Source organism: Gopherus evgoodei, chromosome 5 (genome assembly GCF_007399415.2).
Source record: "Gopherus evgoodei ecotype Sinaloan lineage chromosome 5, rGopEvg1_v1.p, whole genome shotgun sequence".
NCBI lineage: Eukaryota > Metazoa > Chordata > Testudines > Testudinidae > Gopherus > Gopherus evgoodei.
Genome location: NC_044326.1, coordinates 193,501 through 209,147, shown reverse-complemented (window position 1 = coordinate 209,147; position 15,647 = coordinate 193,501).

Sequence of the window (15,647 nt, the reverse complement as noted above, 5' to 3'; positions counted from 1 at the left end):
AGGTCCGGACAGCAGAATTCAGCTTGCATGCGGCCATGGTAAGCCACTGTCTTTCGTCTTCTGCAGCCTTCATATACACAGTGCCCTCCTTTACCAAATACCAAGCAAAGCCCGTTCAGTGCTGCTTCTTTCCTGTTAACATGCAGTGGCAGAAACCACCCCCCCATCCAATTCTCTGGGATGATCGCTTTACCCCTCCCCCCACCGCGTGGCTGGTATCATGGAAGATCACTGCTAAACATCCCCCTTTTCCCCCCCACCGAGTGGCTGGCAGCAGGGAAGATCCCTGCTAGCCAAATGCGAAAAAGCTAAGGGCCGTTACCCCTCCTCCCCTCCCCCTGCTTGGCTACCTGCAAGGAAGGATTTCTTTTAAGCAACAGGCAAACAGGCCAGTAGGAATGGTCATGTCTGTCCCCTTAATTATGTAAGCAGAGTCAGGATAAGCTCTACCCTGACATCTGGTGGAAAGAATTTCAGAGAATGTATTTGCATAGGCACGCCTACCCTATCCCAGACTGCCGAGCTGTGGGACTGCTTGGTGACAAATTGCTCACCCTCAGTTGGGTGGTACTGGCTAGACATGGGATGTGGGTTCCAAAACCCAGAGAATTGAGAGAGGCTGGGGACAGGTATCTGTGCCTGGTGGTGCAGTGTCCTTGTGGAGCCAGAAACACCAGTTGCACCCCCTCCTCTCTCCACTGTGGAATGTCAGAGTTGATTTTTTTATTCCCTCAAGGATTTAAATACAGGTTACTGAGCTGAACTCACTTTGGGCTAATGGTGCACTAGCACTGGGGCTCCCCTCCTATGAGCTGGAATCACTAAGAGCTGAAAATCACTGAGCTGAGAGCACTGAGTATGGTGCTAACTAGTGGGGAGCCCAAAGCTATACTGTGGAACCGAGCTGCTGGCGGAGTGGAGCAGTTTGTGGGGACGGCTGGAGCGGATCACGGGACAGCTGGTGGCAGCAGAGTGGCTGACAGAGCGGAGTAGCTGTGGGATGGGTGGAGCGGCCCACAGAGCGAGCGGAGCCGAGCAGTTTGCAGAGAGAACCGGAGCAGCTCATGGAGCAGAGCAGCTGGTGGAGCGGAGCAGTTTCTGAGGATGGCTGGAGGAGCAGTGTGCAGCGGCTGGTAAAGCGGAGCAGTTCGTGGAGAAGGCGGAAGCAGAACCCACGGAGAGGCAGGGCAGTTGGCCCCGGACCACGTAAGGTGCCCCTTTCTATCCAGGCTGAGGGGAGGGACCTCTACAGATAAACTCTCGAACTCTGGGCTGGCATTGACCAGAGACTTTTGGGTTGTTGAACTTTGGGGTGATTGGACTTAAAAACCTAAGGGGAAAAAGGACAGTGCCAAAAGTACTTGGAGGTGGGTTTTTGTTTATGGTTTGTGTTATAACCCTGTTTGTGGTGTTTCTCCAATGGGATGCCGCATTAATTCCTTCCTTTATTAAAAAGATTTTGCTACACTCAGACTCCGTGCTTGTGAGAGGGGAAGTATTGCCTCCTAGAGGCACCCGGGGGGGTGTGGTATGTGAGTGTCCCAGGTCACTGGGTGGGGGCTCGAGCCGGTTATGCATTGTGTTACTGAAACGGAACCCCTGGATACTGAACCCGGCCCTTGTTGCTGCCAACTCAGAGGGGCAGAAGGGTTACAATTAAATTCCTGAATTTCAACCAGGTTACCATGAACGATATCACTCTCCTGAGGATAACACAGCGAGATAAAGAACGGATGTTGCTTGAATGCCAGCAATCATCGGGACCATACGCAGCTAGGCTTTGTCATGCAATGATACCAGATTACTTGCTACACGCATGGTGTGGTCAAGTGTCCTACCATGGTGGACGGAATAAGGCTGCCCTGCCCAGAAACCTTCTGCAAAGGCTTTTGGAGTACCTCCAGGAGAGCTTCATGGAGATGTCCCTGGAAGATTTCCGCTCCATCCCCAGACATATTAACAAACTTTTCCAATAACTGTACTGGCTGCGAATGCATCCCAAGTCCTTAGGGCAAATCAATCATTAAAAAACGCTTGCTTTTAAACCATGTCTTATATTTACAAAGGTACACTCACCAGAGGTCGCTTCATGGCTTCATTGTCTGGGCTACTGGCTTGGGAGGGCTGGGAGGGTAATTCCGTCTGGGTGAGAAAAAGCTCCTGGCTGTTGGGGAGAACGGAGTGCTGTGTGCTCTCTGCAAGCTCATCCTCCTCTTCCTCCTCCTCATCTTCCCCATCAGCAGAATCCTCAGCCATGGCTGCGATTACCACCCCCACCTCGGAATCCAGGGACAGGGGTGGGGTAGCGGTGGCGGCTCACCCTAGAATTGCATGCAGCTCAGCGTAGAAGCGGCATGTTTTCGGCCCTGCCCCGGACCTTCCGTTTCCTTCTTTGGTTTCCTGGTGGGCTTGTCTGAGCTCCTTAACTTTCACACGGCACTGCACTGAGTCCTGGTGTGGCCTCTCTCCATCATGGCCTTGGAGATTTTTTCAAATGTTTTTTCATTTCGTCTTTTGGAAGGGAGTTCTGTTAGCACGGATCCTCTCCCCATGCAGCGATCAGATCCAGTACCTCCCGTGCTGTCCATGCTGGAGCTCTTTTTCGACTCTCAGGAGACTGCATTGCTACCTGTGCTGGTGAGCTCTGCGTGGTCACCTGTGCTGGTGAGCTCTCCACGCTGGGCGAACGGGAATGAAATTCAAAAGTTCGCGGGGCTTTTCCTGCCTACCTGGCCAGTGCATCCGAGTTCAGATTGCTGTCCAGAGCAGTCACAGTGGTGCACTGTGGGATACCACCCGGAGGCCAATACCATCGATTTGCGGCCACACTAACCCTAATCTGACATGGCAATACCGATTTGAGCGCTACTCCTCTCGTCAGGGAGGAGTACAGAAACCGATTTAAAGAGCCCTTTATATCAATATAAAGGGCCTCGTTGTGTGGACGGGTGCAGGGTTAAATCGGTTTAACGCTGCTAAAATCAGTATAAATGCATAGTGTAGACCAGGCCTTAGAGATCAACAAATTTATTTGGACATAAGCTTTCATGGGCTAGAACCTACTTCATCAGATGCATGGAGTGGAAAACACAGTAGCAGGTATAGTACATGAAAAGATGGGAGTTGCCTTACCAGGTGCGGGGGTCAGTCTAACAAGACAACTCAATTAACAGTAGAATACCAAAGGAGGAAAAATCACTTTTGTAGTGGTAATGAGGATGGCCCATTTCAAACAGTTGACAAGAGGGTGTGAGTAACAGTAGGAGGAAATTAGGATAGTAAAATTAGGTTTGTAATGACTCATCCACTCCTAGTCTTTATTCAGGCCTAATTTGATGGTGTCCTGTCAGTGTTCCCTCCCCACCCTGGGTAATACTTCACTACAGCTAGGTAGGACTTACCATTAGCATGGTTAAAATTAATAATAGTTCATCCCCTCATTATTTTGTCCACCAATTAGGTCTAATGTCCAACACACCAACTGTGGTCCATTAATTTCTGTTTTCCTCATGTTTACACACGTAGCAGCAGCAAAGGATGAGACGCAGCCATGGCATCCCAAGGACTTTGCCAGCTTGGCAGTGACTGGATCTCAGACAGAATTTCCAGGAACTGCTTTTCCCTTTGCCAGCCTGTGCCCCGCGCCCCTCGCTCAGACACACAATACAGAACGGAGGCAGCTGACGCTCCAGGACTATCTGCGACAGCAGAGCACTGGACTCAGTGATCCAGCTGGCCATTCTAGTCCTACATCTCTGTCAAGGCTGATTCCCCACTCTGGCACTCCGAGTGCAGAAGGTGGGGCCCGCAAGAACTCTAAAAATTTATACTGGCCTCTCCAGGCTGGTATTAAACTCCCAAGGTCACAGCTTCTCTCTGACCTTGGATGGGCAGATAGATGCTGCCACCACTGTGACGAAGTGGGGGGTCTTCTTGGGTTTTCTGTGTTTTCCAGTGGGTTACATGCAGAAGGAGGGGGACTCAGTGTCCCCAGGTGTTACTGGTTTAACGAGGGAAGGGGAGAGGGAGTTTGTTGTTACAGAGGACCGGAGAGGGAACTTGGGACCCCAGAAAATGGCCTAGAGAATGAAGACCCCAGCAACTGATGACCTGACAACCCGGAGACCCAGCTCAGGAGACACAGCCGGTTCTGGCCAGTGGGGGACAATGGGCTGTGGGGAGAGGACCCCGGTGACCTGACCAGCCGGTTGGAGCCAGAGGAGGGCTGTCATAAACAGATAGTTAAGGGTTAATGTCTCTTTTACCTGTAAAGGGTTAACAAACAGGGAACCAAATACCTGACCAGGGGACCAATCAGGAGACAAGATACTTTCAAATCTCAGTGGAAGGAAGCCTTTGTTTGTGTTTTTTGGGTTTTGCTTTGTTCTCTCTTGGTCCTGGAAGGGGCTAGACGTGCAACCAGGTTTCTTGCCAATCTCCCTGCTACAGTCTCTTATATATTCAGAATAGTGAGTATCTAGTAAGGATCAGGCGGTTATATTCTTTTTAATTGGTTTTCCTTTATTTGCAAATGTGTATCTGGCTGGTAGAGTTTTAATGTGTATCTGGCTGGTAGAGTTTTAAATTGTATTTCTGCTGGAGGAGGCTTTTTCTCCAGTTTCTAGAAGCTGACAGACACTGTAATATTCTATCTTGAATTTACAGTGATTTTCTTTATTCTTTTTTTCTTTTATTAAAAGGTTTGCTTTTAAGACTTGTCTGATTTTCCCCCTTGTTGAGACTCAAGGGAATTGAGTCTGCACTTACCAGGGAAGGAGAAGGGAGGGGAAGGGTGGAATCCCTTTGTTTTAGATTCACGGAGCGTGAATCTGTCTCTCTCTCCAGGAGACCTAATTTCTCTGTGTTGTGATTCAAGGAGTTTGAATCACAGTGATCTTCCAGGGTAACCCAGGGAGGGGAAGCCTGGGAGAGGCAACAGTGAGGAAAGGGGTTTACTTTCCTTGTGTTAACATCCAGGGGGTCTGGGTCTTGGGGGTCCCCAGGGAAGGTTTTGTGGGGACCAGAGTGTATCAGGCACTGGAATTCCTGGTTGGTGGCAGTTTATCAGATCTAAGCTGGTAATTAAGCTTAGAGGAATTCATGCTGGTACCCCAACTTTTGGACTCTAAGGTTCAGACTGGGGAAAGATACCATGACAAGGGCTGAGAGGAGAGGAGACCCAGGCCTTCCTGTTTTACAACCCTGCTTACCTGGAGAGAAGACAATGGACAGAGGGGGGGTTTGGGGCCAGGGATATTGGAGGCCCAGCTGGGAAGCAGGGGGGCTCTGGGCTGGAGAGGGGAAGCAGGCAGAGCCCACCTGGCTGCAGGGGGACTGGGATATGCTGGGCTGAGGGAGGCCAGGCCTGAGGCCCTGAGAGTTTCCTGTGCTGGGTTCAACTCAATAAACCCTCCTGTGTTACGCTGGCTGAGAGTCGCTCTGGGCTAGAGAACAGGATTGCATCAACCCCTTTGGGAGTGAGGAGGCCCAGGAGGTCCAGAGCGAGGGGACTCCCTGAGGGGGCCCACGGCAGAGACAGACGTGCTGAGGCTCAGAGAGGTGCGGCTCCAGGAGGTGGAGGGGCCTGACCCCGAGAGAGAGTGGACCCGAGAAGGGCTGTCGCACTGAAAGGGGCACCCCCCACAGACCGCATGGGGCTAAGAGTGGGCACGACCTGTGAGTCCGTGACAACCACCCAAGTGCAAAAACCCCTTTGAGAACCCAGGATAGCACACTTGGGAATTCCTTCCTGTGGGGTGCCCTCAAGCCCTCCCCCCCCCCGCCTCCAGGGAAGAGCTGAGAAAGAAAACAAAAGAAAATCAGTTGATACCACCAGCTAATTAAACAACATGCACGAACCTCTTAGGACACAAAGATCCAATCCTGTTCCTAAAAAAAAAAAAAAAAAAAAGTAAATTTAATTAAAAACCAAAAGACATTACATTTGGAACTTAGGCTTTTTGCTAGATTTAAAAAAAAAACACCCAGTTACAAGGATTAAGCATCAAGCTAGCTCTCTTTAGGTCCAGCTTAAAGGTTACAAGCAAAGCAAAAGTACCTGGGGTTAGCACAGAGAAGTCCACAAGCCATAAAGAAATAAAAGAGATAAACCTAATCGCATCTTCCTAGACATTTCCTGGTCTACTTACACATCTGGGGTTTCAAATAAGTAGTTTCTAGGTACGATCTGGTGATTTTTCATACCTGGCCCAAAGTTTTTAACACACAGTTTCAGCCCTGCCCCTGCTCTCCGGGAGAGCAACACAGACAGAGAAAGGAGAAGTCCCCCCCCCCGCCCATTTTAAAAAGTTCTAGCCTTCCCATTGGCTCTGTTAGTCAGGTGCCCATTCTCTTCCTTTTACCTATGGGCTTTTTAACCCTTTACCGCAGGGGTCTCAAAGCCCCAGCCCGCAGGCATCTGAAGCCCGAGAACCCCCCGCTGCAGGCGGCCTGCGGAGGAGAGACGCATGCAGACACGCTGCCCAATGTCTGCTGCAGGCACCGCCCCCCGCAGCTCCCATTGGCTGGGGGAGAGGGACAGAGACACCATCACCAGTCACCGCGCAGAGTCAGTCATGGAGGCAGCGTCACTTTTTTCCACAATGAATACAAACAAGTCAAAATACTGAACACAACTGTCTGGTGCAGACCTTGCTGCAATCCTGAAGGTTTCAACTGCTCAGTCACTGAGGCCAAACCTCAGCAAACTGACAGAACTGAAGTATTGCCAGGTATCTGGCAAACTCTAAAAACTCTCTGGCAGGCTGTGACCTTATGAGTGTGATAGAATATCTCATTGAAAGGTGACAGGGCCAGAAAGAGTTAATTAACTCACCTCACCGACTGACCTGACCCATGGGTGAACCTTAAGGACTAGTTACGAAGATCTGTAAATGAACAGAGCTTTGAAATGCTAGTCTGCATTGGTAGAGATCTCAAGGGTAGATGTTTGCTCAGGTCTTGTGATGTAAGCAAACAAGTCTTGTCTATTGCTATAATTTTAATTCAAAGATCAAAAAAGGAATATTAGCATTTATGATGATACTGAAGTGAAATAGTATTATTGTCTATGTGTTTCTTTGAAGGTTGTGGTAACCTGTATCTGAACTGTTTAATGGATAAATTACCCTGTGCTAATTGCCAGGATGTTTGGGAGAAGGAGTTAAGCCTATTGTTTTTTCATGTAAATGTATAAGAACCGTGGGACACGATCCTTCATCATCTCAGATCTCCTTTGGGTTTCAAGAAGGGGAAACCTTAAGCCACAAGGATTAAGATCCCCAGTCATTGACTGGAGTCACCCTGAGTATGGACACTGAACTATAACCTACGGACTATTTCTAAAAGGACTTTTGGCAACTACAAGCTCATCTCTGCTGTGTATCTGAACCTCAAGAACTGAAGTCAAATCTGTCTATATATTGATCTTTTAACCAACACTCTCTCTCTCTTTTCTTTTTTAATACATTTTAGCTTAGTTAATAAGAATTGACGATAGCGTGTATTTTGGGTAAGATCTAAATTATAATTAAACCTGGGTATGTGGCTGATCCTTTGGGATTGGAAGAACCTTTTCTGTTATATGATAAGATTTTCAGGAATCATCATCCTATCTGACGTGTGTGTCTGGACAGAGGCCTGACGCTGGGTACTTTAAGGGAACTGCGTTGTTTGAACTTGTAAGTAACCAGTGAGGTATTATAGACTCTTAGACTCATAGAGTCTAGGACTGGAAGGGACCTCGAGAGGTCATTGAGTCCAGTCCCCTGCCCTCCTGGCAGGACTAAATACTGTCTAGACCATCCCTAATAGACATTTATCTAACCTACTCTTAAATATCTCCAGAGATGGAGATTCCACAGCTTCCCTAGGCAATCTATTCCAGTGTTTAACTACCCTGACAGTTAGGAACTTTTTCCTAATGTCCAACCTAAATCTCCCTTGCTGCAGTTTAAGCCCATTGCTTCTTGTTCTATCATTGGAGGCCAAGGTGAACAAGTTTTCTCCCTCCTCCTGATGACACCCTTTTAGATACCTGAAAACTGCTATCATGTCCCCTCTCAGTCTTCTCTTTTCCAAACTAAACAAACCCAATTCCTTCAGCCTTCCTTCATAGGTCATGTTCTCAAGACCTTTAATCATTCTCGTTGCTCTTCTCTGGACCCTCTCCAATTTCTCCACATCTTTCTTGAAATGCGGTGCCCAGAACTGGACACAATACTCCAGTTGAGGCCTAACGCAGAGTAAAGCGGAAGAATGACTTCTCGTGTCTTGTTTACAACACACCTGTTAATGCATCCCAGAATCACGTTTGCTTTTTTTGCAACAGTATCACACTGTTGACTCATATTAAGCTTGTGGTCCACTATGACCCCTAGATCTCTTTCTGCCATACTCCTTCCTAGACAGTCTCTTCCCATTCTGTATGTGTGAAACTGATTGTTCCTTCCTAAGTGGAGCACTTTGCATTTATCTTTATTGAACTTCATCCTGTTTACCTCAGACCATTTCTCCAATTTGTCCAGATCATTTTGAATTTTGACCCTGTCCTCCAAAGCAGTTGCAATCCCTCCCAGTTTGGTATCGTCCGCAAACTTAATAAGCGTACTTTCTATACCAACCTCTAAGTCGTTGATGAAGATATTGAACAGAACCGGTCCCAAAACAGACCTGTGCGGAACCCCACTTGTTATACCTTTCCAGCAGGATTGGGAGCCATTAATAACTACTCTCTGAGTACGGTTATCCAGCCAGTTATGCACTCACCTTATAGTAGCCCCATCTAAATTGTACTTTCCTAGTTTATCTATAAGAATATCATGCGAGACCGTATCAAATGCCTTACTAAAGTCTAGGTATATCACATCCACCGCTTCTCCCTTATCCACAAGGCTCGTTATCCTATCAAAGAACGCTATCAGATTAGTTTGACACAATTTGTTCTTTACAAATCCATGCTGGCTATTCCCTATCACCTTACCACCTTCCAAGTGTTTGCAGATGATTTCTTTGATTACCTGCTCCATTATCTTCCCTGGCACAGAAGTTAAACTAACTGGTCTGTAGTTTCCTGGGTTGTTTTTATTTCCCTTTTTATAGATGGGCACTATATTTGCCCCCTTCCAGTCTTCTGGAATCTCCCCCGTCTCCCATGATTTCCCAAAGATAATAGCTAGAGGCTCAGATACCTCCTCTATTAACTCCTTGAGTATTCTAGGATGCATTTCATCAGGCCCTGGTGACTTGCAGGCATCTAACTTTTCTAAGTGCTTTTTTACTTGCTCTTTCCTTATTTTCTCTTCTGAACCTACCCTCTTCCCGTAAGCATTCACTATACTAGACATTCCTTCAGACTTCTCAGTGAAGACCGAAACAAAGAAGTCATTAAGCATCTCTGCCATTTCCAAGTCTCCCGTTACTGTTACCCCCCTCCTCATTGAGCAGTGGGCCTACCCTGTCCTTAGTCTTCCTCTTGCTTCTAATGTATTGATAAAAAGTCTTCTTGTTTCCCTTTATTCCCATAGCTAGTTTGAGCTCATTTTGTGCCTTTGCCTTTCTAATCTTGCCTCTGCATTCCAGTGTTATTTGCCTATATTCGTCCTTTTTAATCTGACCTAGTTTCCATTTTTTATATGACGCCTTTTTATTTTGTAGGTCACGCAAGATCTCGTGGTTAAGCCAAGGTGGTCTTTTGCCACATTTTCTATCTTTCCTAACCATCGGAATAGCTTGCTTTTGGGCCCTTAATAGCGTCCCTTTGAAAAACTGCCAACTCTCCTCAGTTGTTTTTCCCCTCAGTCTTGATTCCCATGGGACCTTACCTATCAGCTCTCTGAGCTTACCAAAATCCGCCTTCCTGAAATCCATTGTCTCTATTTTGCTGTACTCCTTTCTACCCTTCCTTAGAATTGCAAATTTTATGATTTCATGATCACTTTCACCCAAGCTTCCTTCTACTTTAAAATTCTCGAGTTCCTCCCTATTTGTTAAAATCAAGTCTAGAACAGCTTTCCCCCTAGTAGCTTTTTCAACTTTCTGAAATAAAAAGTTGTCTGCAATGCAGTCCAGGAACTTATTGGATAGTCTGTGCCCCGCGGTGTTATTTTCCCAACATATATTTGGATAGTTGAAGTCCCCATTACCACCAAATCTTGGGCTTTGGATGATTTTGTTAGTTGTTTGAAAAAAGCCTCATCCACCTCTTCCGCCTGATTAGGTGGCCTGTAGTAGACTCCCAGCATGACATCACCCATGTTTTTTACCCCTTTTAGCCTAACCCAGAGACTCTCAACAGCATAGAAGCTGTTCTGTGCTGGTTGGTAAATCTAAGTATTGGAATAACCACCAGCGTTTGGGATTTGTCTGCCCCGTTTTGTTTGCAGTTCACCCTGACTGAGTGACCTCAGCTGGCTTCCACGGGCAGCACCGTCACAGGCGAAGAATTGTATAAAGTTGTATAAAGAACAGGAATACTTGTGGCACCTTAGAGACTAACAAATTTATTTGAGCATAAGCTTTCGTGGGTTAAAACCCACTTCATCGGATGCATGCAGTGGAAAACACAGCAGGAATATATATACACATTGAGGACATGAAAAAATGGCTGTTGCCATACCAACTCTGACGAGAGTGATCAGTTAAGGTGGGCTATTATCAGCAGGAGAAAAATAAACGTTTGTAGTGATAATCAGGATGGCCCATTTCCAACAGTTGACAAGAAGGCACCTCTTGCCCTTCCTGGCTTTAAACAACTTTTGCAACCTCATTGTCATGCTGGCTTGTGGATTTCTGCCCTTCTCTGTCGCTGTCACGTGCTCATGCACACATATCCCACTGTGGAGAAGCCAGCGCCCACCCGCCCCAGAGATCACATGGGCCAGCGTCCCCACAGCTGACTGTAAGCCGATGGTCTGGGGTAGCCAGAGCCATGGGGCAGGTCTGTGGCTATGTCATAAACAGATAGCTAAGGATTAATGTCTCTTTCACCTGGAAAGAAGTAACCTGAAACACCTGACCAGAAGACCAATCAGGAAACAAGACTTTTTAAAATCTGGGTGGAGGGAAGTTTGTGTCTGAGTTCTTTGTCTTGTGTCTGTCCCTCTAGGCTATGGGAAGGATTTTCTATCTCCTGGCTTTCTAATCTTCTGTTTCCAAGTTGTGAGTACAAAAAGATAAGACAGTGGTTTATATATATATTTGTATTTACATGTGTGTAGTTGCTGGAGTGTTCTGAATTGTATTCTTTTTGAATAAGGCTGTTTATTCATATTTCTTTTAAGCAATTGACCCTGTATTTGTCACCTTATACAGAGAGACCATTTTTATGTACTTTTTCTTTCTTTTTACATAAAGCTTTCTTTTTAAGACCTGTTGGAGTTTTTCTTTAGTGGGGGACTCCAGGGAATTGAGTCTGTAGCTCACCAGGGAATTGGTGGGAGGAAGAAGTCAGGGGGAAAAGAAAATCTCTGTGTGTTAGATTTACTAGCCTGACTTTGCATGCCCTCTGGGTGAAGAGGGAAGTACTTCTGTTTCCAGGACTGGAAATAGGGAGGGTGGAGTTTCTCTGTTTGGATTCACGGAGCTTGCTTCTGTATATCTCTCCAGGAACCCAGGGAGGGAACACGTGGAGGGGGGAAGGGAAATGGTTTATTCCCCTTTATTGTGAGACTCAAGGGATTTGGGTCTTGGGGTCCCCAGGGAAGGTTTTTGGGGGAACCAGAGTGCCCCAAAACACTCTAATTTTTTGGGTGGTGGCAGCTTTACCAGGTCCAAGCTGGTAACTAAGCTTGGAGGTTTTCATGCTAACCCCCATATTTTGGACGCTAAGGTCCAAATCTGGGAATAGGTTATGACATGGTGGTAGCGGTGGGATAGATAAAATCCAAAAGCCAGTAGGAATATTATATTTTTCTTTTCTCTGCTAGGGGCTTTTAAGCAAAAAAAAAGTTTGGTTTCAAAAGAAAACACAGAACACTTTTTTTTTCTGCTCTCTCTTGCAGTTTTTGGCTTGCATTTTAAGCAAGGAACCATTAAGCTGTGACAAACAGGTCTTTTGTCACACAATAGCACTCTCATTAAAAGGCAATTACCAGCACAATACACATGCAAATAAAGTGGTTTTTCTGGTTTACTTTACATTGAAAAGATTAGCTAGAGGAAGAAAGGAAAAAAGGCACTGTTGCTAGGCAGACCCCAGGAAGCAACAGAAAACCTGCAGTTCAGAAAATAAACACCAGAGGGCACCCCAACACAAAAAAATAAAATGTCACAAAAACCAAAAGCAGTACAGCTGAAAGCAATAAAAAAACAAATAGAACTGCTAAAAACACCAATGGCCAAAGATGAGGCAACTCACAAACAAAAAATGAAAAGGCTACAAAAACAAAAAGAAGCCAACAATGCATCCCACCAACAAGAGTTGGAAAAACAGAGGATGACCCACCAACAGGCCATGGAATTAAAAAAGGCTAAGCAACCTGCTCCAGCCAATCCTAACAACCCTTCGCCAGTACTTGTTCCACAGCACAGGAAATTTCCCACCTACACGGCAGGTAATGACACTAAGGCCTTCTTGGAAAATTTTGAAAGAGCCTGTCTTGGGTACAGCATCCCTGAAGAGCAGTACATGGTAGAATTGAGCTCACAGCTCAGTGAACCTTTAGCAGAGGTGGCAGCTGAAATGCCTAAGGAAAACATAAACGACTATAAACTTTTTCAAACCAAGGCCAAATACAGAATGGGGATAACCCCGGATCATGCCCGTCGGCATTTCAGAACCCAAAAGTGGAAACCAGATGTGTCATTTCCCAAACACGCCTACTACGTTGGGAAAAATTATGAGGCCTGAATATCAGAAAACAATGTTAAATCCTTGGAAGAACTGCACCTCCTCATACAAATGGAACAGTTCTTGGATAGTGTTCCTAAAAACATAACACGGTACATACAAGATAAAAAACCCAAAAATCTCACCAAGGCGGGAAAAATTAAAGCCAGATGGATGGAAGTAGCAAAAAGCAAAAAAGCTACTGTCAAGAAAAACAAATACCCCAGGGGGCACACCGACCATAAACCCTACAACTGGGAACAGCCAAAGACCCCACATACAACCCAAGTAAAGCCACAGACGCCCTATTCTTCCACCTCACCAGTCTCCAGTAACTCACCTCAACCCAGTGACCCATCAAATGAAAGATGCTTTAAGTGTAATGAACTGGGACATATCAAGGCCAACTGTCCAAAGAACGCCATCCGAGTGCAGTTCATTACACCACCATCACCCAAAAGATCCCCAGGCCCAGATGCCTCTCAAATACCCTTAAAGCGAAGGGAAAATTTGAGAGTGGGCGGAAAGAAGGTTACTGCGTAAAGAGACACGGGGGCACAAGTGTCAGCTATCCACCAATCCTTCGGAAACCCCAAATTCATCAACCCAAAGGCCCAAGTAACAATTTACCCCTTCATGTCACAAGCTGTAGACTTGCCTACAGCTGAACTGCCTGTCCAGTACAAAGGCTGGTCAGGAATGTGGACTTTTGCAGTCTATGACAACTATCCCATCCCCATGCTACTGGGGGAAAACTTGGCCAACCAGGTGAAGCGGGCCAAAAAAGTGAAAATGGTTACCCGTAGCCAAACCAGGCAAGCTTCCAGACCCATTCCTGTTCCTGAGCCATCCACAGACGCCCTGTCTGTGTTACCAGAGACCCAGACAGAAATAGTAAACCCGAATTCCATGCCAACCACTGAAACAGCCACAGCACCTCCAGTCCCAGGCCCGGAACTGGAACAGCAACCAGCACCAGCAATTGCAACCACATCTTCAAACTCAACGCCAAAGGGCGCCAGCAAGCCAAAACTGGCAGAAGCAACAGACAGCCATACCCAAAAGACTCAGCCAGAGCCTAAAATACCCTCAGGTGCACCAGCGGGGAGCGGTTCACCAGCAACGGAAACAACCCCATCACCTACATTGCTTCCAGAGGGACCAAGCCCAAGTCCACAGTCTGAGGAAAAACTGGTGACCCCAGCCTCAAAGGAACAGTTCCAGACTGATCAGGAAGCAAATAACAGTCTTCAGAAAGGTTGGGTGGCGGCACGAAGCACCCCACCGCCTCTCAGCTCTTCTAATCGATCCCAGTTTGTTATAGACCAAGGACTTTTATATAAGGAATTATTTCTAGTGGACACCGGGAAAAATGGCAGCCGCAAAAACAGTAGTTAAAAAGTGTTCTTAAAATGTAAAAGTCTGTTAGGTATATACTTAGTGGTATATGTAAAGGTGCATGTGTTGTATTAATCTGTTTATTTTAAAGTCTAGGAGGAAATCGCCGCCAGTGAGCTTCCCCACTGTTTGCAATTTGGGGGGGCGTGTCATAAACAGATAGCTAAGGGTTAATGTCTCTTTCACCTGGAAAGAAGTAACCTGAAACACCTGACCAGAGGACCAATCAGGAAACAAGACTTTTTCAAATCTGGGTGGAGGAAAGTTTGTGTCTGAGTTCTTTGTCTTGTGTCTGTCCCTCTAGGCTATGGGAAGGATTTTCTATCTCCTGGCTTTCTAATCTTCTGTTTCCAAGTTGTGAGTACAAAAAGATAAGACAGTGGTTTATATATATATATATATATATATATATTTGTATTTACATCTGTGTAGTTGCTGGAGTATTCTGAATTGTATTCTTTTTGAATAAGGCTGTTTATTCATATTTCTTTTAAGCAATTGACCCTGTATTTGTCACCTTATACAGAGAGACCATTTTTATGTACTTTTTCTTTCTTTTTACATAAAGCTTTCTTTTTAAGACCTGTTGGAGTTTTTCTTTAGTGGGGGACTCCAGGGAATTGAGTCTGTAGCTCACCAGGGAATTGGTGGGAGGAAGAAGTCAGGGTGAAAAGAAAATCTGTGTGTGTTATATTTACTAGCCTGACTTTGCATGCCCTCTGGGTGAAGAGGGAAGTACTTGTGTTTCCAGGACTGGAAATAGGGAGGGTGGAGTTTCTCTGTTTAGATTCACGGAGCTTGCTTCTGTATATCTCTCCAGGAACCCAGGGAGGGAACACGTGGAGGGGGGAAGGGAAATGGTTTATTCCCCTTTGTTGTGAGACTCAAGGGATTTGGGTCTTGAGGTCCCCAGGGAAGGTTTGGGGGGACCAGAGTGCCCCAAAACACTCTTAATTTTTTGGGTGGTGGCAGCTTTACCAGGTCCAAGCTGGTAACTAAGCTTGGAGGTTTTCATGCTAACCCCCATATTTTGGACGCTAAGGTCCAAATCTGGGAATAGGTTATGACAGGCTAAGACCTTCCCCATGTGAGGTGAGTTTGGACCCTCAGCCGCTCCCAGATTCTCAGGTGGTGACACTAGCCAAGGGCTCTGGAGAAAGGTTACACCGCCAGCATGCCCCTTGGTGGCTGGGTGGGCAGTAGCAGGGTCTTCTCCTTTGGGTTGGCGCCCATGCTGACAGCCCCTCTAGCCAAGGGGCAGCCCACGTCTTCTTGGGACTCGCCCTCTGGCCGGGTCATGGGTTGCCGGGCAAATCAAGTCCAGTGCAACCACATTCTAGAGGCTCCATCCTAAGTCTGCAGCCTGACCTCAGCTCTACTGGCCTTCCAGCCCACATCTCCAGGGGGTCCTCGGTGGACGAGA